The 27,585-nt window shown below is 42.3% G+C and overlaps 1 long non-coding RNA gene across 2 annotated transcripts in view; it reads right to left on the minus strand.

Moving 5' to 3' along the window:
- LOC132482130 (uncharacterized) overlaps window positions 1-25,216 on the minus strand; it is a 30,580-nt gene extending 5,364 nt beyond the window's left edge. Inside the window, exons 1-3 of one of the 2 annotated variants that reach the window (XR_009530875.1) lie at window positions 24,735-25,216; window positions 24,461-24,603; window positions 2,277-2,374 (exon numbers count right to left, since the gene is read on the minus strand). This is a non-coding gene — a long non-coding RNA (uncharacterized LOC132482130). Of the gene's footprint in view, window positions 1-2,276; window positions 2,375-24,345; window positions 24,604-24,734 lie in introns of both variants that reach the window. The other variant, XR_009530874.1, reaches the window with a different exon arrangement.
- Between the last annotated feature and the right edge of the window lie 2,369 nt (window positions 25,217-27,585).

A 27,585-nucleotide genomic window follows, 5' to 3' on the forward strand; every position in this document is an offset into this window, starting at 1 on the left:
AATTAGAATGTATGCCCATATTATCACGAATGTTTATATTTGGAAAGAGGACAAGAACACTTTTAGACTTCTAATTTAACATGTAAATTCTTGGCAGGCCTGGTTCCATAGCTAGTCTGGGCCTTATCAAATCATCTTGAGAGTAAATTGCTTACTGATAATAAATGATGAATAACTCTTAAGTATTTAGTGTCTGGTAACCTGAAATCTTTCTTCCTAAATGATGAATGGTTAGCAGAAAATAAAAGATACACCATGATATCATTAAACAGGTAATCAAATTAGTTGTGATATAGTTTTCAGGAGCCAGGAGAGTATAGCAAGGAGCCTTTCCAACCCTGTGGTTAGTTTTTAGAGTGCTTTGTTGGCTAACGCAGGATCAGGGGTAAGATGATTACAATCAAATTTCAATGATATACAAAGAATCAAGCCAGAAAGCGATGGGAGTCAGAATCAGAGACAGAAGAAAAATGAAAAAAGCAGGCCTTGAGAACAGTAGTCCAGAGACTAAAATCCATAGGGAGAGGCAACATGTGAGATGCAGATAATACCAAAGAGGTCTCAGGAAGAGGGGGAGCAGGTCCAAGTGAGGCTATAATACTGTAAGAGACCACTTTGATTGGGACCAGCATCTATAATTTAGGCTTAAATTTTCCCTTTGCTCACCTACTCATAGGAAAATCCTCAAGAGATCATAGGTTCAGGTCGAAGGATACATAGTAGACACTTACCACTCTGCTCATGCAATTTATTTGTGCTGTCAGTGGCTGGAAGTTAAGTTTGACACTTGGCCATCTGGGGCCCACTAGGCAACCAAGCAAAAAATAGTTTATGGTGTTTGCTGGGTGATTGACATTATGTAGAAGAGTAAAGGTACTGAAACATGGTGCAGCAGAGATGACCATGAAGGGAACTTGGGGAAATCTCCTGGGGTGTTCTGTTGTTCTATAAGTATGCTAATAGGTAAAGCATAATGGTCCATTAATGAAACTATGCAGGTAGGGCAACTGAGAGTTCAGATCCCTCAGGAATGAAAATTGGATCATACCACCCAGGTAAACATCCTAAATAGTAAATAGCTGCCTACCAGCAGTATTGATAGGTACCAGAAAAATGGTGTTTATAAAGTCTTATGAATTATATATTTATGCATATTTAATGCAAACAATATTGAGCATGAAGTATTTAAATATTAATATCCCAAACTACTTTGCCTTGGATGGTGGTCGTCTGTATTTCATTGTGTTACCCAGGAGGTATCAGAGCACTTTACAAAAGGAAACTCTTTTAAATTTGGATTCCAAGTATGAAGACACTTTCAGCCAAAGAGGATATAAATTCCTCTTTCCTCCCTGCCTCTACCCCACTCCCACCTCCTGTCACTGTGTTCAGAACCATGTGGTGTGTTGGAGAAAGAATAGAGTCATCTAAAAGTCTACAAACACAGAATGCTCAGGTTAAGGAAATATAGTTATTCTCACCCCTTAATTCCCACCTTCTATTCCTCTCCTGAGGTCTATTGTTCTTGCTCCCATGGCCTGTAATGAGGTTAGCCTGTGTCCTGAATTTGTCCTATCATATGCTGATGGTAGACATCACTAATCAATTATGGCATGATTTCCTATTGAGCTAGACCGGTTACATAGCTACTACAAATTGTTTGGGTTGGAAGTTGAGATGAAATCTATTTGATGCCTCGGGTATATAGTATCAGAAAAAAGAATTAGAAACAACTATAGGAAGGCCTGATCACCTGCTCACTCATTTCTTAGTAGGCTGACAGCAAAAGTTTAAGGGTAAACAGTTGTGTCTATATAATCTAATGCTAGGAGACAAAAAAATACACGCGGGGTGAAGGCAGTAGACCAGAGAGCAAAATAAGCTATTTACTAAACGAGGGCAGGGTTTTTCTAATTCACCCAGTACTAGGAAGTACTGCTGAATAAGCACCCATAGTATTAAATCAATAGGTTATTATCCCATTTGATAAAAAGTGACCAGTTAAGAAGTGCAAGAAAGTGCAATTATATGGCCACCCAACACCTAGAGGAAAGGTAGGGTGATTACAAGCATAAAATAAAACATACTACAGCATGCTTAGAAAGCCTATTACACTATGGGCTTATAATACAAATAACTGACAATAAAAATATCCTATTAAGAATACCAGGGGGATGTTCAAGATGGCGGAGGAGTAAGATGTGGAGATCACCTTCCTCCCCACAAATACATCAAAAATGCATCTACATGTGGAACAAATCTTACAGAACACTTACTGAATGCTGGCAGAAGACCTCAGACTTCCCAAAAGACGCCCTCAGGCGACCTACACGCAGAGACAGGGAAAAAGCCAAAGCTGAAACCCAGGTGCTGTCTGAAAAAAGAAGAGAAAGGGAAACTTATCCCAGCATCCTCAGGAGCAGTAGATTAAATCTCCACAATCAACTTGATGTACTCTGCATCTCTGGAATAATTGAATAGACAATGAATCATCCCAAAATTGATGTGGTGGACTTTGGAAGCAACTGTAGACTTGGGGTTTGCTTTCTGCATCTAATTTGTTTCTGGTTTTATGTTTATCTTAGTTTAGTATTTAGAGCTTATTATTACTGGTAGATTTGTTTAGTGGTTTGGTTGCTCTCTTCCTTTATTTTACATGTATTTTTTTTCTTTCTTTTTCTCTTTCTGTGAGTGTGTATGTGTATGCTTCTTTGTGTGATTTTGTCTGTATAGCTTTGGTTTTACCATTTGTCCTAGGCTTCTCTGTCCTTTTTTTTTGTTTAGTATAGTTTGTAGCGCTTGTTATCATTGGTGGATTGGATTGGTTGCTCTCTTCTTTCTTTCTTTTTGCTTTTAATTACTTTTTTACATTTAATAATTTTTTATTTTACTAATTTTATTTTATTTTATTTTATTTTTTTCCTTTTTTCCTTCTTTTTTTTTCCCTCCCTTTTTTTCTGAGTTGTGTGGCCGACAGAGTTTTGGTGCTCTGGCTAGATGTCAGGCTTGAGCCTTTGAGGTGGGAGAACCGAGCTCAGGACAGTGCTCCATCAGAGACCTCTGGCCCCACGTATTATCAAATGGTGAAAGCTCTCCCAGAGATCTCCATCTCAGTGCTAAGACCAAGCTCCACTCAATGACCAGCAAGCTACAGTGCTGGACACCCTATGCCAAACAACTAGCAAGACAGGAACACAACCCCACCCATTAGCAGAGAGGCTGCCTAAAATCATAATAAGGTCACAGACACGCCAAAACACACCCCCAGACGTGGTCCTGCCCACCAGAAAGACAAGATCAAGCCTCACACACCAGAACACAGGCACAAGTCTCCTCCACCAGGAAGCCCACACAAAACGCTGAACCAACCTTACCCACTGGGGGCAGACACCAAATACAATAGGAACTAGGAACCTGCAGCCTGTGGAAAGGAGACCCCAAACACAGTAATTTAAGCAAAATGAAAAGACGGAGAAATACATAGCAGGTGAAGGAGCAAGGTAAAAACTCACCAGACCAAACAAATGAAGAGGAAATAGGCAGTCTACCTGAAAAAGAATTCAGAGTAATGATAGCAAAGATGATCCAAAATCATGGAAACAGAATGGAAAAAATACAAGAAATGTTTAACAATGACCTAGAAGAACTAAAGAGCAAACAAACAATGATGAACAATACAACAAATGAAATTAAAAATTCTCTAGAAGGAATCAAGAGCAGAATAACTGAGGAAGAAGAACGGATAAGTGACCTGGACCATAAAATAGCGGAAATGACTACCACAGAGTGGAATAAAGAAAAAAGAATGAAAAGAATTGAGGACAGTCTCAGAGACCTCTGGGACAACATTAAATGCACCAACATTCGAATTATAGGGGTCCTAGAGGAAGAGAAGAAAAAAGGGACTGAGAAAATACTTGAAAAGATTATAGTTGAAAACTTCCCTAATATGGAAAAGGAAATAGTCAATCAAGTCAAGGAAGTGCAGAGTGTCCCATACAGGATAAGTCCAAGGAGAAACACACCAAGACAAATATTAATCAAACGATCAAAAATTAAATACAAAGAAAAAATATTAAAAGCAGCAAGGGAAAAACAACATATAATGCACAAGGGAATCCCCATCAGGTTAACAGCTGATCTTTCAGCAGAAACTCTGCAAGCCAAAAGGGAGTGGCAGGACATACTTAAAGTGATGAAAGGGGAAAACCTACAACCAAGATTACTCTACCCAGCAAGGATCTCATTCAGATTCGACAGAGAAATTAAAAACTTTACAGCCAAGCAAATGCTAAGAGAATTCAGCACCACCAAACCAGCTTTACAACAAATGCTAAAGGAACTTCTCTAGGCAGAAAACACAAGAGAAGGAAAAAACCTACAACAACAAATCCAAAACAATTAAGAAAATGGTAATAGGAACATACATATCAAGAACTACCTTAAATGTAAATGGATTAAATGCTCCAACAAAAAGACACAGACTGGCTAAACGGATACTAAAAAAAAGAACCGCATATATGCTGTCTGCAAGAGGCCCACTTCAGACGTAGGGACACATACGGACTGAAAGTGAGGGGATGGAAAAAGATATTCCATGCAAATGGAAATCAAAAGAAAGCTGGAGTAGCAATCCTCATATCAGACAAAGTAGACTTTAAAATAAAGACTATTACAAGAGACAAAGAAGGACACTATATAATGATCAAGGGATCGATCCAAGAAGAAGATATAACAATTGTAAATATTTAGGCACCCAACATAGGAGCACCTCAATACATAAGGCAAATGCTAACAGCCATAAAAGGGGAAATTGACAGTAACAAAATCATAGTAGGGGACTTTAACACCCCATTTCACCAATGGACACATCATCCAAAATGAAAATAAATAAGAAAACACAAGCTTTAAAAGATACATTAAACAAGATGGACTTAATTGATATTTATAGGACATTCCATCCAAAAACAACAGAATACACTTTCTTCTCAAGTGCTCATGGAACATTCTCCAGGATAGATCATATCTTGGGTCACAAATCAAGCCTTGGTAAATTTAAGAAAATTGAAATCGTATCAAGTATCTTTTCTGACCACAATGCTATGAGACTAGATATCAATTACTGGAAAAAATCTGTACACATGGAGGCATATTCTAATACAAACACATGGAGGCTAAACAATACACTACTAAATAAACAAGAGATCACTGAAGAAATCAAAGAGGAAATCAAAAGATACCTAGAAACAAATGAATGAGAAGGAAAACATGACAACCCAAAACCTATGGGATGCAACAAAAGCAGTTCTAAGAGGAAAGTTTATAGCAATACAATCCCACCTTAAGAAACAGGAAACATCTCGAATAAACAACCTAACCTTGCACCTAAAGCAATTAGAGAAAGAAGAACAAGAAAACTCCACAGTTAGCAGTAGAAAAGAAATCATAAAGATCAGACTAGAAATAAATGAAAAAGAAATGAAGGAAAAGATAAAAAAGATCAATAAAACTAAAAGTTGGTTCTTTGAGAAGATAAACAAAATTGATAAACCATTAGCCAGATTCATCAAGAAAAAAAGGGAGAAGACTCAAATCAACAGAATTAGAAATGAAAAAGGAGAAGTAACACCTGACACTGCAGAAATACAAAGAATCATGAGAGATTACTACAAGCAAATATATACCAATAAAATGGACAACCTGGAAGAAATGCACAAATTCTTAGAAAAGCACAATCTTCTGAGACTGAACAAGGAAGAAATAGAAAATATAAACAGACTAATCACAAGCACTGCAATTGAAACTGTGATTAAAAATCTTCCAACAAACAAAAGCCCAGGACCAGATGGCTTCACAGGCGGATTCTATCAAACCTTTAAAGAAGAGCTAACACCTGTCCTTCTCAAACTCTTCCAAAATATAGCAGAGGGAGAAACACTCCCAAACTCATTCAATGAGGCCACCATCACCTTGATACCAAAACCAGACAGGAATGTCACAAAGAAAGAAAACTACAGGCCAATATCACTGATGAACATAGATGCAAAAATCCTCAACAAAATACTAGCAAACAGAATCCAACAGGACATTAAAATGATCATACCCCATGATTAAGTGGGGTTTATCCCAGGAATATTCTTCAATATATGCAAATCAATGAATGTGATACACCATATTAACAAATTGAAGGATAAAAACCATATGATCATCTCAATAGATGCAGAAAAAGATTTCAACAAACTTCAACACCCATTTATGATAAAACCCTCCAGAAAGTAGGCATACAGGGAACTTACCTCAACATAATAAAGACCATATATGACAAACCCACAGCCAACATCGTTCTCAATGGTGAAAACCTGAAACCATTTCCACTAAGATCAGGAACAAGACAAGGTTTTGCACTGTCACCATTATTATTCAACATAGTTTTGGAAGTTTTAGCCACAGTGATCATAGAAGAAAAAGAAAGAAAATGAATTCAAATCAGAAAAGAAGAAGTAAAACTGTCACTGCTTGCAGATGACATGATATTATACATAGAGAATCCTTAAAATGCTACCAGAAAACTACTAGAGGTAATCAATGAATTTGGTAAAGTAGCAGGATACAAAATTAATGCACAGAAATCTCTGGCATTCCTATACACTAATGATGAAAAATCTGAATGAGAAATCAGGAAAACACTCCCATTTACCATTGCAACAAAAAGAATAAAATATCTAGGAATAAACTTACCTAAGGAGAGAAAAGACCTCTATGCAGAAAATTATAAGACACTGATGAACGAAATTAAAGATGATACAAATAGATGGAGAGATATACCATGTTCTTGGATTGGCAGAATCAACATTGTGAAAATGACTCTACTACCCAAAGCAATCTACAGATTCAATGCAATACCTATCAAACTACCAATGGCATTTTTCACAGAACTAGAACAAAAAATTTCACAATTTGTATGGAAACACAAAAGACCCCGAATAGCCAAAGCAATCTTGAGAACGAAAAATGGAGCTGGAGGAATCAGGCTCCCTGTCTTCAGACTATACTACAAAGCTACAGTAATCAAGACAGTATGGTACTGGCACAAAAGCAGAAATATAGATCAATGGAACAGGATAGAAAGCCCAGAGATAAACCCATGTACATATGGTCACCTTATCTTTGATAAAGGAGGCAAGAGTATAGAATGGTGAAAAGACAGCCTCTTCAATAATTGGTGCTGGGAAAACTGGACAGCTACATGTAAAAAATGAAATTAGAATACCCCCTAACACCATACACAAAAATAAACTCAAAATGAATTCAAGACCTAAATGTAAGGCCAGACCCTATAAACCTCTTAGAGGAAAACATAGGCAGAGCACTCTCTGACACATATCACAGCAAGATCCTTTTTGACCCACCTCCTAGAGAAATGGAAATAAAAACAAAAATAAACAAATGGGACCTAATGAAACTTAAAAGCTTTTGCACAGGAAAGGAAACCGTAAAAAAAATGAAAAGACAATCCTCAGAATGGGAGAAAATATTTGCAAATGAAGCAACTGACAAAGGATTAATCTCCAAAATTTACAAGCAGCTCTTGCAGCTCAATATGCAAAATACAAAGAAAGCAATCCAAAAATGGGCAAAAGACCTAAATAGACATTTCTCCAAAGAAGATATACAGATTGCCAACAAACACATGAAAGAATGCTCATCATTAATCATTAGAGACATGCAAATCCAAACTACAATGAGATATAATCTCACACTAGTCAGAATGGACATCATCAAAAAATCTACAAACAATAAATGCTGGAGAGGGTGTGGAGAAAAGGGAGCCCTCTTGCACTGTTGGTGGGAATGTAAATTGATACAGTCACTATGGAGAACAGTATGGAGGTTCCTTAAAAATCTAAAAATAGAACTACCATATGACCCAGCAATCCCACTACTGGGCATATACCCTGAGAAAACCATAATTCAAAAAGAGTCATCTACCAAAATATCCATTGCAGCTCTATTTACAATAGCCAGGACATGGAAGCAACCTAAGTGTACATCGACAGATGAATGGATAAAGAAGATGTGGCACATATATACAATGGAATATTACTCAGCCATAAAAAAACACGAAATTGAGTTATTTGTAGTGAGGTGGATGGACCTAGTGTGTGTCATACAGAGTAAAGTAAGTCAGAAAGAGAAAAACAAATACCGTATGTTAACACATATATATATGGAATCTAAAAAAAGAAAAAAAGGTTCTGAAGAACCTAGGGGCAGAACAGGAATAAAGACACAGACGTAGAGAATGGACCTGAGGACATGGGGTGGGTGAAGGGTAAGCTGGGATGAAGTGAGAGAGTGGCATGGAAATATATACACTACCAAATGTCAAATAGATAGGTAGTGGGAAGCAGGCACATAGCACAGGGAGATCATCTCCGTGCTTTGTGACCATCTAGAGGGGTGGGATAGGGAGGGTGGGAGGGAGACACAAGAGGGAGGAGATATGTGGATATATGTATAGCTGATTCACTTTGTTATACAGCAGAAACTAATACACCATTGTAAAGCAATTATACTCCAATAAAGATGTTTTAAAAAAAAAAAAGAATACCAGAAGCCAGCGAATTCCCTGGCCGTTCAGTGGTTAGGAATCTGTGTTTTCACTGCCGTGGACCCAGGTTCGTTTCCTGGTCAGGGAATTAAGATACCACAAGCCACGATGCAAAAAAAGAAAAAAAAAAAAGAGTGTACCAGAAGCAAGAAAAAATCCAAACTCAACAATTTCCTTTAATGTTAACCCTAAATAAGCTTTACTTACCCATTACTGAGCTACAACAACTATGTCACTAACCATCAACGTCAATGGAATCAAGACTTTTCCGATCCAGCTGTCTTTCCAGCTCCACCAGCCTCAGTAGCCCTACACTTTCTGAAAGCACACTAAGGTGAAAGTGCTCTATCCATGCCTACTTTCTGGAGGGTTTTTTTTATCATAAATGGGTGCTTACATCTGATGGAAATCAAGAGCTGGATTTTGATAGACTATCTAAATTCGGTGGAAACTTTTTTTTTTTTTTTTTTTTTTGCTGTACGCGGGCCTCTCACTGCTGTGGCCTCTCCCGTTGCGGAGCACAGGCTCCGGACACACAGGCTCTGCGGCCATGGCTCGCGGGCCCAGCCGCTCCGCGGCATGTGGGATCTTCCGGGATCGGGGCACGAACCCGTGTCCCCTGCATCGGCAGGCGGACTCTCAACCACTGCGCCACCACGGAAGCCCGGTGGAAACATTTATCTCAGCAGTGTTGCAATGGACAAATATGGTACTTAAGTTAAAAAATCAGAAAAGTTAACTTCCAAACTGTTCTAATTCAAAATATGCAGCAGGCAAATGAAATATTTTTGGAATTCCTTCCTGAGAACTGCTTCATAGAATGCCTATGAGCTAAAGAATTAAACGTAGTCTTGCAATATCCTAATTTATTTTTTAACCTAGAAAGATAATGTCTGGTTTATTCACCTTCTCTTTGACTACGGTTGGCTCTGAAAGACTTTTGGTAGTTTCCAAAAGGTAAATTCATCCTTAAGAACAAAAGAAGGTCAAACTATGTCCCCAGTGTTTGAAGATCCTAATGAAGATCCCCCCAAATACTTTGTGCAATAGTTGCTTCCCTGAAATGTGTGTAGCTTCCCCATGTAAAAAAAATGTATTATTTATTCATTTATTCACCCACTTAGTTACTTGACAAATGTATACTGATAGATATTTTCCAGGTAGATTTCCTCTAGATGCTGGAGATGCAGGAGTCAAGAAAAAAAGACAAAGATTTCTGCCTTCATGTAGCTTATAGAAAGGTGAGGTGAGACAAACAATAGACGATAAACATAATAAATAATAAATAGTATGTCAGGAGGTGATATCGTGCTACAAAGAAAACAAAAGGTGAAGAGGGGAAGGGGAATGGGAGCAATGAAGGTTAGGGGTGGAAAGTAATGAAAAGGTGACAATTTGAGCTAAGGTTTAAAGTAGTGAGAGAGTCTGCCTTCTGGATATCTGGGGTAACTGCTATAGGCAGGGGAAAAGAAATAAAGAAAATGCCTGATATCATGAAGGAACAACAAAAATCAATGAGGATTAAATGGATTGAATAAAGGGGAGAGTAAAAGGAGATGAAGGCAGAGTAGTAATCGAGAGGGCCAGATTATATAGAGTTATATAGGTCACTTGGCTTTTATTCTGAATAATTTGGGGAGCTATTGCAGGGTTTTGAGCAGAGGTATTACATGGCTTGATTTATGTCTAAAAGGATCACTCTGGGAGTTCTATTTCTAGTAAGTCTGAGTACTTCCTACTGGACCTGGCTCTCCATAACAACTATAAACTCTGGAAAATATTGAATGCACAGGAAAGTGAACAAAAGGTGGGGTGCTGGGGGGACATGTTGGAGGGGTTGACACTCGGAAGAAGCAATGGCAGGGGGTGAGAGTCCCATTCTCAGGTTTCAGCCCAAGAGCAGGCTGAATGCAGCACCATAAAGTGGCTAGAACTCTGACTGAAAACCTGTAGTCTTTCCAGCCTAAATAATTAGAGTACAGAGTCTGGGCAATTACAGCCTCTGCACCTCTGGCTGAATCGCATGTGTGCAGGGTAGACTCAAAGCAGCTGAGCTAGAGGTTAAAAGAATAGAGAAGAAATTAAATGAGACTTGAACTATAGTCCAAGAGACAGACTTGGTGGACAATCAAGGGGAACACCTACTTATGGATGAGACAGCAGTCCTTACTAAAGAGGCAACATTTATGCTGAAATCTAAAGGATAAGGAGGAGCAAGCCATGTGAAGGCGAGGGTGGGGGGAGTGAGAAACAGAATTCCAGGCTTTGGAAACACCATGGCCAGAAACTCAAAGGCAGGAAAGAGTATGGTGTTTTCCAGGAAATGCAAGGAGACCAAAATGGGGAAACTGGTAAATTTATACTAAAACAATAAATGCTCTAAATATGAGATAAGGAAAAAGCATTAAAGTTGATCTCTTTCCTCAAGGTATTTATAATCATATCAGGGAGACAAACATGCTAATGTCAATGAAACAACTAAAATTCAATACTAGACAGTATGTAGTTGACCAGCACTTTGAGTTTTCAAATCACATTTGCAAGAATCACCTTATTTGGTCCTCACAATAATAGCCCGATGTGGCAGGTACTCTTATTGCTACTGTGCTTATTTAACCTGGTTATTTTCTCTCTTTCCCCTGATGATAAGAGCTATGAGGGCAGGGCCATACCTGTTCTCCTACCACTGCACCCCCAGCATCAGGCAGAGCTTTGAGTTCAGAGAAGTACTAAGTAAATCTTTGTTGAATGCATGGGTTTAACAGATTGGAAACTCAGGCTTTGAGGGGAAAGGACTTAAATGCTCAAGGGAACACAGCATGTCCATGACAGAATCATCTAGAATTATGGCTCTCGTCTCCTGGGCCAATATTATAACTTGGCCAGTGATTTTCAAGTCTCTTCCCCACCCCCACTACTCTTCTCCCTTTTTTACTCCTTTTCCTCCTTCCTTTTCTCTTTCCTTCCTTCAAGCAGCAGAACGCTTTGTATTCAAACAAAATTTTTTCACTTGGATATGGAAACCAAAACTTCAGTTATCAACACATTATAAATATTTTATAAATTCAATGTTATAGGATTTATTATGTCAGTCACAGAGAATGATGACAGTTGTTTGGATGGACACAGAAATTAGACATCATGTGGCCATCATATGACAGTCTCACCATCCAATTTATTAAGGAATTTTGTTTTGAATGCCCAGTATTGAGAAAATCCAGATGAATCCTAAGACGTGTAATAGTTGAAAATGGTAACAGGTGTTAAATTGTGTGCCAGCCATCTCAGTATGCTTAAACTCAACTGATCCTGAGGATTAGGAAAGGATATCTTTATTTTAAATTTGAATCACTAACAACATCTAACTGTTAACTGCCATGCTGTACCGTTAATATAGAAGTCTGACAAGAAGCCCCTATGGAAAACCTGCTGCAGCACTTTATAGTATGATAATACTTTCATAATGTAACATGTTACGTGTACCTTTGTAGTTGCACAACTGACTACCATGCGGAAAGTGAGACCAAGCACTGATGACGTGACTGTGCCTTGTCTTGCATTTCATTGGGTCCAGTACATGTGTTCTATGATCCGCTTCTTATTTGTACAATTTTGTGTGAGTGAACCCACACAGGCCTGAAATAAAATGGTGAGTGGAAACCTATAATTTCTTCAATCAGTGATATATGTCCAAGAAGTTCAAATCCATGCTAGATGTGACAGGAAGAGTTATATTCTGAGATCTGCCCCCAAAACCTGTTCTGTACTACATAAGGAAACACATCTATGGCTTTCAGTGTGCTCAAACATGGTACATTTGAGTGAGCTTATTACGTTTACTATAGTTTAACAAGGAATTTAGAGTGCTTTTCTAAAATTAAATTCAATCCAAAATATTTGTACTCTTGAAGCACTTCAAAGCAGTCCAAGGGTTCTGTAAAACTCTGTTGGTAATCCAAGCCCTCTAGCACTATGCTTCACCCTAAACGACCTCAAATTTAGGTGGGCTGACTTTCTGGTGGTGTAGGCAGGTATGGCCTGGATAGCCCTGGCAATGAGGCATTATGGGAATTTTCCTGCAATGTTCATGACATGGATGTGCATTTTGCCAACTATCTCGGGCACAGCCCCTGGAAACAAAGCTATAGCCTTTTGCTCTCCAGTTGAAATGCAATTGCTGTGTTCCTCAAAATTTAGTTGGGGAACTGAAGGAATATTTGAATTTTTATAGTGTTGTTAATATTCTTTCCCTTTCCAGTTAGCTTATCATCAATCTGTAAGGAGAGATTCTGGAATGTCAAGAGTTGAAGGCTATGTGATTAAATTAGGTCATTTGGTTTCATTAACTTAATAACTGCATAAATAATTTCTCAGAAGGATCTGTCACTAATGCTTATTTGTCTTTATATTAATATTTTTTCAATGAAATAAAGTTGTTTTTACTGTTGTAAAATGTACAAGTTCAGGCTTACAGGAAAAGGGCATTGAACCTATTTTGTGGGGAAGGATAAATGTGTGAGAGCGACAGACAAGGGAGTTAGACTCTGATTAAGTGGTTGGCCTTTTTGTACTTTAACAGACCTGAGGTAAAAGATTCCTCTTAGTAATGATGGTTCACAATGCAGTGATTCTCAGAGTCAGTGTGGAAATGGAGCCGTATAAAATTCTGAAGGGCCTCAGGTGTGTAGCTTGAAAAGCCCGGAATTTAATATGAATGCTTTCTCATAGGTTCTCAGCCTACTGAAATCCTACCTAGCTTTTGGGAGTGCCTCCATAAAAACTTCTCAGACCTTTGTTATTTCTTATTCATGGACCATTCATCCCTTCTCTGAACTTCTACAGAAGTTATAGGGCCCACATTACTTCACCTAGCTTAATAAGCAGACTGAATGGTATGACTCAAGAAAGTGTACTTTATCAGGAGTTCAAAGACATAGATTTTGGTTTGTGCCCATGTGGCCCCACTGGGCAAGTAACTCACTTACTCTGATTCCTGTCTGTTAAATGGGTATGGTAGTAATAATTCTACCTGCCTCATACGGTTGTTAGGAGGGTTAAATGAGATGATTCTTACAAATGTGTTTTGGAAACTCAAGGCACTGAGCAGCTACACGCTGTCTAGTATTGAAGTTTAGTTGTTCCATTGACATTAGCACTTTTGTCTCCCCAATGTGATTGCAAGCACCTTGAGGATAAAGATCAACTTTAAAGTTTTTTCTTATCTCCTTACAGTGCTGCGTGTATAATAAATATTTAGAGCAGTTATTGTTTTTATAATTATCAATTACATTAACATAGTGCTTCATAGTTGCTAAAACATTTTCACATACATTATTATCCATGGTGTACCTCCATTTTTATATTGCCACAGGACTGAGATTTCGGGAGGAACAGTGACTTTCCCAAGGTCATACAGTTAGTGGAGTGGTTGCAACTATTACACAAGTCTGCAGGTTTGCAGTCTGTGGCTCTTTTCACTGTGTGATTAGACCTTTTGTAATCTGGGCACTATCAAAAAGGTACTTTAGTCTAGGTAGTTCATGCAGTTCTGGTTGTAGAAGAGATTTGACTTTGTAAACTACATAAGTCTTCTGGGAGTCACATTATTGATTCTCTACTTTACAGCCGGTTCCATCTGCACCTTTGACAGCATTATTTTATCTTTCAGTATAACAGCAAGTGTAGTTAGAGTATGGAACCTGCCCAGAGTGATGCGTGGTTTGGGATTTCTCCATTTTAATGAAGCCAATTCTTAATTTTCGAAATTGTGGATTTTCCAGGGTCTCTGTTGGGCTGGTCTTTTCCCTTTCTGCTATGGCCCACTTTTTGTACATGTCATGGTGAGCTAGAATTCTGATCAGAAGGAAATCCAGCAAGGGGAAAAGAGGGTGACCAATTTCAGTCCTAAAATGTGATACTTTTTCATCACTCTGCACAGAATACTTTAGAGAAGAGGTCGAAGTTATTGGACAAGCACTCATTTTAAAATTATCTAGGTATTTTCCCCCTCCACGTTCTCCTGGTCCTAATTTAGTACTGACTGTGCCATCCAAATTAATCCCAAACAAAAATAAACAGTCAATGTATCATTGTATCCCAATTATTATAATTAAAACGTGAATTTGGGTCAAAATATGCTCTTTAAATCACCTAGAGTTTGACTAGGAATGATAGTAATTGTGATGCAGTGGGCTATTGACCAGACCTTCACAAATTCTCATCAATTTCTGTAGTGATTTTGACATTTCCTCAAAGCTCAGGAGGAAATTGAGCAATTATTTATTTGATTTTAAAAATCACAGGGCGTCACAATGTACTCAAGTGACTACAAATGAAATGCTTTAAAAAAGAAGAACTGCAGTGGGTGCATCACAACTGAAATTAGAGCAAGTGTCAGTATGTCAGCTGCAAATTGACAGGTCTTGCACAAGGCACTTAAGGTTAATGAGTGATATTTAATTTGGCCAGAGTGACCAAAAAACTTCAAAGATGTGAGGCCATCTTAGAAAAGGGCTACTTAAAGCAAGAGTCTAGAGGAAGCTGATGTAGCTTTAAAAGCAGCAAATGTACATCACAATATAATAGTACTGGTGTATTAGTGTTAGTATAGGTGTTAGTATTGCGTTGGCCAAAAAGTCCGTTCTGGTTTTTCGTAAGCTCTAATGGGAATAATAATAATAATGCAACTGTCATTTGTTTGGTGCGTACCATGTGCCAGGCACTGTACACTAAAGCATGTACCCGTACAATCTCATTTGTCCTCAGTTCAACCTTAGGTTGCTCCATTTACAACTGAGCAAGCAAAGGTTCAGGGAGTGAAAAGCTGGGATTTTAACCCGTGTCTGTCACATTACAGAACCCAGTTTTCTAACCCTTTACCTATTACATGGGTCTTGTGTCAGATCTAACGTTTACTGTACTGGTGTGTGACCTTGGAGAAGATGCTTTCCCTCGCTCAAAATATCTCCATCTGTAAAATGAAGGAACTTGACTGTGAGTTTTCCTATCTCTAAAGTCTTTTAAGAATGAAAGTGAAAGAGCGGCATGGACATATATACACTACCAAACGTAAGGTAGATAGCTAGTGGGAAGCAGCCGCATAGCACAGGGAGATCAGCTCGCTGCTTTGTGACTGCCTGCAGGGGTGGGATAGGGAGGGTGGGAGGGAGACGCAAAAGGGAGGGGATATGGAAACATATGTATATGTATAACTGATTAAATTTGTTATAAAGCAAAAAAAATTAAAAAAAAAAACTAAAAAGAATGAATGGGTACAAGATCTTTGGATGGAGTGAAGTGTTGTGGAGGAGTAGGGGGAACTGGTGTGAAAATGGTGTGCAGGTGAAACAGGACCTTAGAGCTTGGATGGGCACTCTTGCTCTGTGATACGAGCCACTCCTCTGCTCTGGGCCAGTTTGTACCTTTCTCAACAAGCTTTGTTATTCTGGGCTTCAGAAAGGCCTAGAGGGAGGGAGAAGAGTTTCTGGACATTAGGAAAGAAGGTTCTTTTTTGGATTCTCCTCTTATTAGCACACTAGCCTCTGGAGGTGAGCACATCCCAATGGCCTGGATCTGAAGGCATGAAGACAACTCAAAAGCCCTACACTGAAAGTCAAGAAACTGGCGGTTGAGCAGTGCTGATGTGGAGGTAAAAACAAGTTTTTGTTTTTCTCCAGCCATTAACAAATTTTCAATGTAAGTAATGTAAATATAATATATAATGTGCATTTTTTTTTGGCTGTGCTGGGTCTTCATTGCGTGCGTGGGCTCTTTGTTGTGGGCTTCTCTTTAGTTGCGGCACACGGGTTTAGTTGCCCCGCGGCACGTGGGATCTCAGTTCCCTGACCAGGGATTGAACCTGCGTCCCCTGCATTGGAAGGCAAATTCTTCACCACTGGACTACCAGGGAAGTCCTTAATGTGTTTTTAATATTTAATTTTGTAGAAAATTAGATATATGTATACATAAAAAACAAATTAAAAGCATCCACAATCCAACTGCTTAGAGAACAGCTCTTAATAGTTTCATATTGTTACAGACTGCAGATTTTAAAAAACAAACTAGACTGTCACTAGTTTCTCTGTTTCTCAGCACCTTTGGTCAGGAGTGGGGTGGGGGTGGGTGTGGGGGGACCAATCCCGTTGTTCAGATTGTTCTTTTTTTTTTTTTTTTTTTTTTGCGGTATGCGGGCCTCCCACTGCTGTGGCCTCTCCCGTTGCGGAGCACAGGCTCTGGACGCGCAGGCCCAGCGGCCATGGCTCACGGGCCCAGCCGCTCCGCGGCATATGAGATCCTCCCAGACCGGGGCACGAACCCGTATCCCCTGCATCGGCAGGCGGACTCTTAACCACTGCGCCACCAGGGAGACCCCAGATTGTTCTTTTTTTACAGTGATTGATTGTTTGATATTAGTAACCTAGACTGAGAATGGAAAAGATAATATGGATAATTCTGGATTATCAGTCTCTGACCTATGATTGGCAGCTCATTGTTTATTCACCAGTTGTCTTTGCTGATAATGCTTTTAATCAGTTAGTGACTGATTATGTTCTTTTATTCCTCATTACATCTATAAGAAGGAAATTCTTCAAGAACCGACTCCAAATTATACTATTTTTTTCCTTTATCTCAATTTGCCTTTTATCCTGAGAGATTTTTTTAAAGTGTAATTGGTGTTATTTTGTGTAACCATTTGTTCTCTAAGGTGGGTCTCTTTCATTTTTAAGGATGACTTTGGTCTTTTCAAGGTCAGGCCAATTTTAAAACAGAATTTTCCTGAATATTATATTTTAGTGTTTTGAGAAAGGCAGTTTTCACACTCCTGAGGGACAAACATTTCTGAAAACTGTTTTGATGGAAACTACGGTTCATAATGATCAAAGTCTCCTCCGAACCTGTTACTTTTTTAGAAAAGCTTAAAAGCACATTGTTCCTCCCCCGAGTGTATCCCCTAGAGAAATTCTTGCACATCTGCACAGATGGCATGTACCAGGATGTTCATTATTAGTGATAGCAAAAATTGTAAGTATCTTAAGTGTTCTATCAATGGGAGCACAGATAAATAAATTATATATATTTGTATATGCTCCATCCATCAGCATGGGTGCATCTCAAAACTGTCAAGCAAAAAAGTTGCTGATGAACCTAGGGGCAGCACAGGAATAAAGATGCAGACGTAGAGAATGGACTTGAGGACACGGGGAGGGGGAAGGGTAAGCTGGGACGAAGTGAGAGAGTAGCACTGATGTATATACACTACCAAATGTAAAATAGATAGCTAGTGGGAAGCAGCCACATAGCACAGGGAGATCAGCTCAGTGCTTTGTGTCCACCTAGAGGGGTGGGGTAGGGAGGGTGGGAGGGAGATGCAAGAGGGAGGGGATATGGGAATATATGTCTATGTATAGCTTATTCACTTTGTTATACAGCAGAAACTCACACAACATTGTAAAGCAATTATACTCCAATAAAGATGTTAAAAAATGCTGAATGATAAATATGGTAGGATACCATTTATACAAAGTTTAAAACTATGCAAAATGTATCTGTTTGGATAAGCTAGGTTATGCTGCTTTAAGAAACACTCCCAAATCTTAGTGACTTACAGCCATGATATGGCTGGCATAGATTACTTTGGGCCTCTGTTCATGAGTAATTCAGAGTCGCAGGCTGATATAAGCTTCATTTTATCACATGCTTCACTGATCACTTTACCAATGGGAAGCAGATAAAGTGACTTGCATGGTAGTTCTTAAAGCTTCTCCTGAAAGTGGCACATTTCACTTTCACTCATATTTCATTGTCCAGAACAAGTCACATAGCTACACTGAACTTTAAGGGGACTGGGAAGGATAATCTTACCATGTGCTTTGAGGGTAAGATCACCCCAAGTATTTGGTGAATAACTCTAGTAACTACCAGACTAAACAATACTCTGTAGTGCATATGGATATATACAAGTATAGTAAAAGTACACAGATTTGAATGGAACTATTGAACTCCAAATTCAGATTAGTGATACCTCTGTGGAGGGAGGGAAGGAGGAGAGTGGGATGGGATGAGAAAGCTGAATAACTGGTATCTACCCCTTCAGTTAACTCTTTTCTCCACTCTGATCTCTGCCAGGGGAGGCTGACCTGTATCAGCCTCATCAGTGGGTTCTCCATGTTCTGTGACTTCAGGATGGGTTTGGACAATGGGAAAGCCAGTGGGAGATCAGAAAGAGACTAGAGAGTATTCTTCTGGCTCCCTCTCCATGAGGTCACCTCAAACTGACTATGTCCCTTGACCAGAGGTCTCTGCTACTTTCAAAGAGGCCAATTCTACATGATTATTCTTTGGATTCCAGGCATCTCTCCTTTTCTTATCCCTTTGGGCCTAACGGTGGTAACAGTTTAGTTGCTACTAGTTGCAAGTTTCTGCACTGTCCATTGTAGCTCTCTTATACCCAATCAAAAAATGGGCAGAAGATCTAAATAGTCATTTCTCCAAAGAAGACATACAGATGGCCAACAGGCACATGAAAAAACACTCAACATAGCTAATTATTAGAGAAATGCAAATTAAAACTACAATGAGGTTATCACTTCACTCTGGTGAAAATGGCCATCATCAAAAAGCCTATATAAAATATTTCATAATTAAAGAACAAACTGCAAAATTTATGTCAAACACACTGTAAACATCACAATGCCCTCCCCCCAAAAAACCTTTAAAATTCTATTTTTTAAACCTATTCTATTGACAGTTTCTAAAGTATGATTAAGTTGGTTTTTGTTCCTTTTTCCTTTGTGATTTTTGTGTTTCATAAAACAAACAAACAAACAGAAAAACTCCCAAACAGTAGGAGTTCTGTAAGCTGACCGCTGAGTGGTTTCTGGTTCCTCTATGATACATGTAATACTTACAGCACATGTAAAGTTCATAGCTGGTAAGCATCTCCCTATGCGCCTATGTGGCCCTTTTCCTACTGACTGAGGTGTATGCTTATCAAGAATCATTTGTATGCTCACAATCTTTTTATATGCTAATTAAGCTTGGTATCGTAACTATTTAATGAAATGTCAAGAAAACCAATGAGATATAACTGTAAAAGAAAGATTTTTTTCTTGTAGGAATGCCCAGATAAAAGCCTTGGAAAGACACAATAAAGGTGAGCCTCTAAAATAAATCTGTATTAATTAGGTATGAGCAAGAAAATTAAAAGATTTGTAAAAATATTATAAAAATTAGAAGGCCTCCCTCAGACTGTTTGGCAGGCATTTTTTAAAGTTATTGCTCCAATTCAAACAAAATGTAACTAGAAATTATAGTGTATTCACTATGAGTATGTATTTCATAAGAAAGATGAACAGAACTCTGGATACATCTCAAGAGAAGACCTTGGCTTCACACGACAGGACTGGTTAAGGAATGTACACTTTCATGTTTTATGTTAAAAATATGGAAAACAACTACAAAACTCTAATGAAAGAAATCAAAGATTTAAGTAAATGGAGATATTCCATATGCATGGATAGGAAGAATCAATATTGTCAAGATGTCAGTTCTTTCCAACTTGTTTTATAGATTCAAAGCAGTCCCAGTTAAAATCCCAGGAAATTATTTTGTGGACATTGACTTTAGAATCAGTTTGTCAACATAGAAAACCTAGAAGACCTTGGATATGACAATGACATTTTAGATACTACACCAAAGGCGTGATCCATGAAAGAAATAATTGATAACTTGAACTTCATTAAAATTATAAACTTCTGCCCTGAAAAAGATGCTGTCAAGAAAATAAGACAAACCACAGACTGGCAGAAAATACTGCAAAAGACATATCTGATAAAGGACTGTAACCCAATATATAACTCAAAATATACAAAGAACTCTTAAAATGCAACAGTAAGAAAACAACACCCCAATTAAAAAATGGGCAAGAGACCTGAAGAGACACCTCATGAAAGAAGATATACAGATGGCGAATAAGCATATGAAAAGATGCTCAACAACATATATCATTAGGGAATCGCAAATTAAAACCACAATGAGATACCACTACACAAGTATTAGAATAGCCAAAATCCAGAACATTGACAATGCCAAATGCTGATGAGGATGTGGAGTAATAGGAACTCTCATTCATTGCCGGTGGGAAAGCAACATAGTATGGCTACTTGGGAAGATTGTTTGGCAGTTTCTTACCAAACTAAACATACGATCCAGGAATCATAATCCTTAGTATTTTCCAAAAAAGTTGAAAACTGATGTGCATGCAAAAACCTGCACATGGGGCTTCCCTGGTGGCGCAGTGGTTGAGAGTCCGCCTGCCGATGCAGGGGACACGGGTTCGTGCCCCGGTCCGGGAAGATCCCACATGCCGCGGAGCGGCTGGGCCCGTGAGCCATGGCCACTGAGCCTGCACGTCCAGAGCCTGTGCTCCGCAACGGGAGAGGCCACAGCAGAGAGAGTCCCGCGTACCGCAAAAAAAAACAAAACAAAACAAAAAACATGCACATGGGGGCCTCCCTGGTGGCGCAGTGGTTGAGAGTCCGCCTGCCGATGCAGGGGATACGGGTTCGTGCCCCGGTCTGGGAGGATCCCATATGCCGCGGAGTGGCTGGGCCCGTGAGCCATGGCCACTGGGCCTGCGCGTCCGGAGCCTGTGCTCCGCAGCTGGAGAGGCCACAGCAGTGAGAGGCCCGCATACCGCAAAAAAAAAAAAAAAAAAAAACATGCACATGGATGTTTATAGCAGCTCTATTCATAATTGCCAAAACCTGCAATCAACCAAGATGTCCTTCAGTAAGTGAATGGATAAATAAACGGTGGTACTTCCAGACAGTGGAATACTATTCAGAGCTTAAAAGGACTGACCTATCAAGCCATGAAAAGAGATGGTGGAATCTTGCTGGAAGTGCACATTACTAAGTGAGAGAAGCCAATCAGAAAAGACTACATACTGTATGCTCTAAAAAATAAACTCTATTAAAAATATTTAGTATAATTTTTAATTCCTCTTTTAACTGACTTTTTAGACTGCTTACAATAAATAAGAGGTCTTCTGTATTTGCATTAAAAAAGACTGAGAAGAAGTACAGTTGACTCTTGAATAACATGGGAGTTAAAGGGACTGACCCTCCACTCAGTTGAAAATCTGCTTATAACTTTATAGTCCACCTCTGTAACTACATGTCCACATCTGCAGATTCAACCAACAGTGGATGGTTAGTACTATACATATTTAATGAAAAAAAATCCACATATAAGTGACCCATGCAGTTCAACCCATTTCAAGGTGCAACTGTTTATCAGTATTTTCAAGTCCCTTATCCCTGGGTGGTATATTACAGGTGAATTTATTTTCTTTACATGTTGTTTTCATTTTCCATATTTTCTATAATAAACATTTACAATTTAAAGGGTTATCTTTAAAATAGTGAAAATAATGTGGAAGAGTAAAAGTAGCCTAGACTACAGGGTAATTCTTTAGTATTTACTGCAAGAATCCTTCTATTATTTTGACAATTGTAACATTTAAACTATACTTGAAATTAATATCCTATCCTGGTGTAACTACTTTGATATCCCAGCAGGTTTTTTGGTTTGTTGTTTTGTCCTTTTGCCATGAGGAAATAACTGCCTGAAGTTCCTTTCTGTTGTCTATATGATGTGTTATGGATGCCAGAAAATTTTATGTCTTCTTGTAAGTATGGCAAAAATTGCCTGCTTGCTGTAAATATCAGTTTGCTGGGAGATATTCATAATGTTGGGTTTATGCACTGTCTGTAAATCCATTCCTTCCTCTTTTGCCTAAAGATATACTTGGAAATAGAGTGTTTCATCAGTTAAGTAATTTTACACAAAATATCAGAAATAAATAAGAGGAGAGAGAAGTACACTCAAGTGAAATGTATTGAGTATAATTATGTAAGTATACTACAGAAAGTGAACTTGAGAGAGAAAAGAGCACATTTTTTCACAAGATGCTCCAAGTGGAAAAGAAGATGCCACATTTTAGTATAGAGAGAAATTTAGGAATGAAGTGTTCAAAAGCTGGAACAACAAATGGATGCAACTTTTAAGAATTACTTGTTTCTAATAAAATACCAGTTAGTGACAGAAGCCAGGATATGGTCATCCTCAAGTCATCTTGTCCTCAGTTGGACTGCAGTAGTCAGTCACCTTTGGCTACCATTGTGCCATCCAGACTTCTAGCATTATGATTCCTATGGTGAAGAGGGGCATGGGTATTCTGATGCTGAAGGCAATCTTTGGTGCCCCCATCTCAGTTTACTTCTACTCTTGAGTACATTTCATGTGTCAGTATGTGCACTTAATTCTGGAATGTACAGTCTAGAAGGGAAGACTCACATATACTTAAATCATGCCAATCCTGGGCAAACTGTAGTTGGCAATAGAAGGGCAAAGTACTGCCAGTACATGTGGGTAAAGAGGGAATATGGTTTGGAGAATGGAGAGGGAGGTAGTGGCATCTGAGCTGATCCTTGAAGGACAATGTGCACTCAGGGTCTGGTGAGAAGCTCATTTTGTTTGGCATTATGGCTTCCTGAGGCTTATCTCACCAGAGTAAGAAGGTTGATTTTTGAGTCAAGGTTAGAGCTGGTAAGAGCTGCCTTTTTTAGAAAGAATGCTCTGCCCTTAAGAGTGGAATGCACTGGGGAAAAGGCAACACTGGAGAAATCACCGTTTTCTGTTAACCCTCCAAACCTATCACACCCTGCACCCTAATATGCCTCCATTTGGCTTACTCTCCAAATGAGTAGAAAAATTATAGCACTTAATTCTGTTCTATCTAGCATCCGATCTTTGATAAGATGCTCACATTAGGACATTCTTCAGATTCTCACTTACCTGGATCATCCTGTGGGTACAAGAGGAAAAATAAAATTATGTCATCTTAAAAAAAAAAAGTCAGGGGCTTCCGTGGTGGTGCGGTGGTTAAGAATCCGCCTGCCAATGCAGGGGACACGGGTTCATGCCCTGGTCCAGGAAGATCCCACATGCCACAGAGCAACTAAGCCCGTGAGCCACAACTATTGAGCCTGCACTCTAGAGCCCACGAACCACAGCTGCTGAGCCCGAGTGCCTCAACTACCGAAGTCCGTGTGCCCAGAGCCCGTGCTCTGCAACAAGAGAAGCCACCGCAATGAGAAGCCCACGCACTGCAATGAAGAGAAGCCCCCGCTCGCCGCAACTACAGAAAGCCCACGTACAGCAACGAAGAACCAGTGCAGCCCACAAATAAATAAATAAATAAATAAATTCATTTAAAAAAAAAGAAGCCTGCTGCAGACAGAGGAGGTACCACGGAATATAGCCCTTTACTTGCTTTCAGCCCTGGGAGGTCCTAAAGCATGGTGGCCATATGTGGGGTCTGCTGACTTCCCATTCGGGCATCAGAGAGAGATGAGGACCTTGCTCTGAGGGGCCCTGCTTCATGTGAGGAGAGGGGAGGGGGCCCAGGCCCTGCCAGGCATCCAGAGGAGGATCTTGAGGCAAGACCTGGGCGACCCCCTTCCCAGACAGTGCGGGACCCACAGGAAGCCGCCCACACAACCAGCACAGGCCGTCCGGGGCCGCCCAGTCGGGCAGAGCACCCCTCCCCCACGTCCTCTATGGAGGGGGCGGTCTCAGGGAAATGGGGACCTTGGACCGAGGGACGCATCATCAGGTCAGCAAGAGGGAGGGCCCATACAAGCCCTGTCGGGAGTAAATATAAATACTACCTCGGACAAGTCTGCGGGTATGCCTACAATCTCAGAGCGGGAGGGTAGCTTGCCTGCCTCTACTGTCAACCCTCCGCAGCCGTGGCACGTTGTAGCTGACATAACGTTCGCTCACTTCTGCCTTGATGTTCTCGGGGAGCATCGGCTTGTTCTGGAGCCCACGAGGGAAGCAGCCCAGGCAGTGCCGGAGTCAAGGTGAGGACTCTGAGCCAGGACTGAGTGGCTTTTCCACCCCAGAGCAGGGATCCTGTCAGCGCCCTGCAGAAAGAGTGAGAATCCCGTCAGTGCCCCGCAGAAAGAGCAGGAACCCCGGGCCCCGCCCTGCCCCTGCTGCCATCCCTGGGACACCCCAGGCAGGGTCCCTGGACGCAGCGTGTGGGGACTAGCACCTCAGGAGTCTGCAGGACAGGAGGTTGTCTCTGAGACGTGCAGACTGAGACCAGAAGAGAGAGGATTCCTACGCTCTGCCAAGCTTCTGGGTGAGGCCCCTGAGGAAGGAGGGAGAGGCCTCCACCGCAGAGGCTTCGCCCCCCCCTGTGCCAGCGGTCCTGGAAAGCCGCCAGCACAGGCCGTCAGCTGTGGCGCTTCGGGCGCTGCCGGGAGTCTGAGGGACACAAGGCTAGGCTGAGGGCTCGCGGGAGGGAGGAGCCCCAGGCATTGTCTGGTGTAAGGGGAGGACCCAGAGGGATGAGAAGCCCACTGCAGGGGGGTTCCGCCGCACGCTCGCTGGCCGCTCTGAGGACACGCAGGCAGGCTTCCTGGACATGTGGTGAGGCTTGTTAGTGGGGACTGGACTGGGCAGCAGAGGAACGAGCCCAGGCCCCGCCGGGCGGCAAGGCGAGGGTCCACAGAGAGGAGAGCGGCCCTCTCAGGTGCCCTAGACGGGCCCCTCCCACCCGCTCTGCCCCTGCCGTCTTTCTCGCGAGAGGCCCGGGGCAGGGGTCCCGGATATGACGTGTCCTGATTTCCGGCCGGGGGCTGAGAGACCGAGGCGTCGTCTGCTGGGGCTGGTGTTGCGGACTTGGGTCGGCGGAGACGGAGACCCTCGCTGGCCAGCAGAGGTGAGGACGGGGAGGAAGGCCCGGGGACCGCTCTCCGCAGCCCCCGGCCCGCCCTGCGTGGCACCCCGGGCAGCCCAGGCCGGGCCCTCGGAGGTGTTCTCCCTGGGTCTCCGTGTCAGGAGCGTCGGGGCTGGACTCGGGTTAGAAAAGCGGGGGTCCCGGCTCTGCCAGCTGTTAAGGGGGGCCCTCGTGGAGGGCCGAGGGAGCCTCGCAGTCCACACAGGGGCTCCCGTGGGCGCCCGCCCCGCCCAGTCCGGCTGGCTGTGCGCCCTGAGCCGACTCGGGCGGGGCTGTGGGCCGCGGGGTCCCTCTCCGTCTCCTGACGTCTCTGCCTGGCGACCCGGGGCCGTGGTGGCCGTGGGCTGAGGCAGCGGCCTCGGGTCAGAAGTAGGGAGGGGGCCGGGCCGCATGGGGACTGCGTGGGAAGCTGTGAGGATGGACGAGGGCACCTTCCGCGGACGCGGAGCCCCACGAGCCCCCCCGGGAGGGCTCAGCGATGCCCCCTCGTTCCCTCAGGACGCCGTGGGGCTGGTCTCCGGGAGAGACGCCTTTGCCTGAGGGCCGACTGCGGCACCTTGAGGGGGGACGGGAGTTCCCCCCGCCACCGAAGAGATGGCGTTCAGCCCCTGCTGTCAGCCCTAGGAGGTCCTGGGCAGGGGTGGCAGGATGTGGCCTCTTGTTACTCTTTTTTTTTTTTTTGTGGTACGCGGGCCTCTCACTGCTGTGGCCTCTCCCGTTGTGGAGCACAGGCTCCGGACGCGCAGGCTCCGGACGCGCAGGCTCAGCGGCCATGGCTCACGGGCCCAGTCGCTCCGTGGCATGTGGGATCTTCCTGGACCGGGGCACAAACCCGCGTCCCCTGCATCAGCAGGCGGACTCTCAACCACTGCACCACCAGGGAAGCCCTCTCGTTACTTTTATCTGGACCTTCTCAGGGCAGCGAGGCCCTAGACCTGAAGGGGCAGGGACAGCTCGGCAGAGGGAGGAGTCCCAGGCTTTCCCCAGGCTCAGATTAAGGACTGAGGGCACCGCGAACACCAGAACAGATGGGGCCCAGCAGTTCTCTGCCCTTGCTGTCGACACGGGAGAGCCAAGGATCGTTACTGGATGTGGGCCCCGGCTCACTCTTTTTCTGGGGGGTTCCCAGGGTGGTGAAGACCTTGGTCTGGTGGGCGTGCCTGAGTTTAGCCCCGGGAGAACTACCACATGCTGCCAGGCGTCAAGATAAGGACCCTGAGGGAAGATTTGCTGGGCCTCCCACCCTGTAGAGAGGGGTCTCACAGCAACCTGCCCCTGCTGTCAGCCCTGGGAGACCACATAACAGGGTTGCCAAATGTGGCGTTTATTGACTTCCACTCTGGGAGTCTCAGGGAAGTGATACTTTTTCTGAGGGGTGGACCTCAGGGTAATAGAGAGGACTGTGAGGGAGGATTGAGAGGACCTCCCTCCCAGGTATATTTGGCCTCTGTCTGCCCTGAAAATACCCGTTTTAGAGAGAAGGGGCCCCAACCCAGCCCTGCCCCTCTTGTCAGCCCCAGGAGACCACAGGCAAGGTTGGCCGGATGTGGCGTTTCCTGAGCTTTGCTGGGGGGAGGGTCTCAGACAGGTCACAGCGTCGGTCTGAGGGGAAGCCACATCAGTTCAGAAGAGGGAGGCGTCGCAGGCTGTATCAGAAGTCAAGGGAAGGACCATTGGGAGGCCTGAAGGCCCCCTTTCCCTGAAAAGAAGGATGCCACAGAATCTCAGCGCTGGGAGGATCAGAGTAGCAGTAAGCAGATGGGAGGAACTCTCACTTCTCTGCAAGCTCTACCAGGAGTCAAGGGGGTGGAGTGTCTCAGGGAGGTAAGGGCTGGGTTGGAGCAGAAAACTTCAGGTCAGCAGAGGGTAGGACAAGCCTTGCCAGGAGTACAGATGAATACCTTGAACGAGGAGTGAGTGCATTCCCCATGCTAGAACAGACCCCAGGCAGGTGTGGCTGGATTTGGTGTCTTTTTACTTTGTCTGGGGTGTCCCAGAGAGGTGAAGGCTTTGGTCTGAGCTGATGACACCAGCAAAGGGGGGAGTCCCAGAATCTGAGGAGTCAAGGTAAGGTAAAGGCCTTGAAGGAGGACTAAGGTTACCCCCTAAGACAGACAGAAGAGGTGTCACAGAAATTCCACCCTGTCCCCACTGTCCACCC

The sequence above is a fragment of the Mesoplodon densirostris genome, chromosome X (assembly GCF_025265405.1).
Source record: "Mesoplodon densirostris isolate mMesDen1 chromosome X, mMesDen1 primary haplotype, whole genome shotgun sequence".
Taxonomy (NCBI): Eukaryota; Metazoa; Chordata; class Mammalia; order Artiodactyla; family Ziphiidae; genus Mesoplodon; species Mesoplodon densirostris.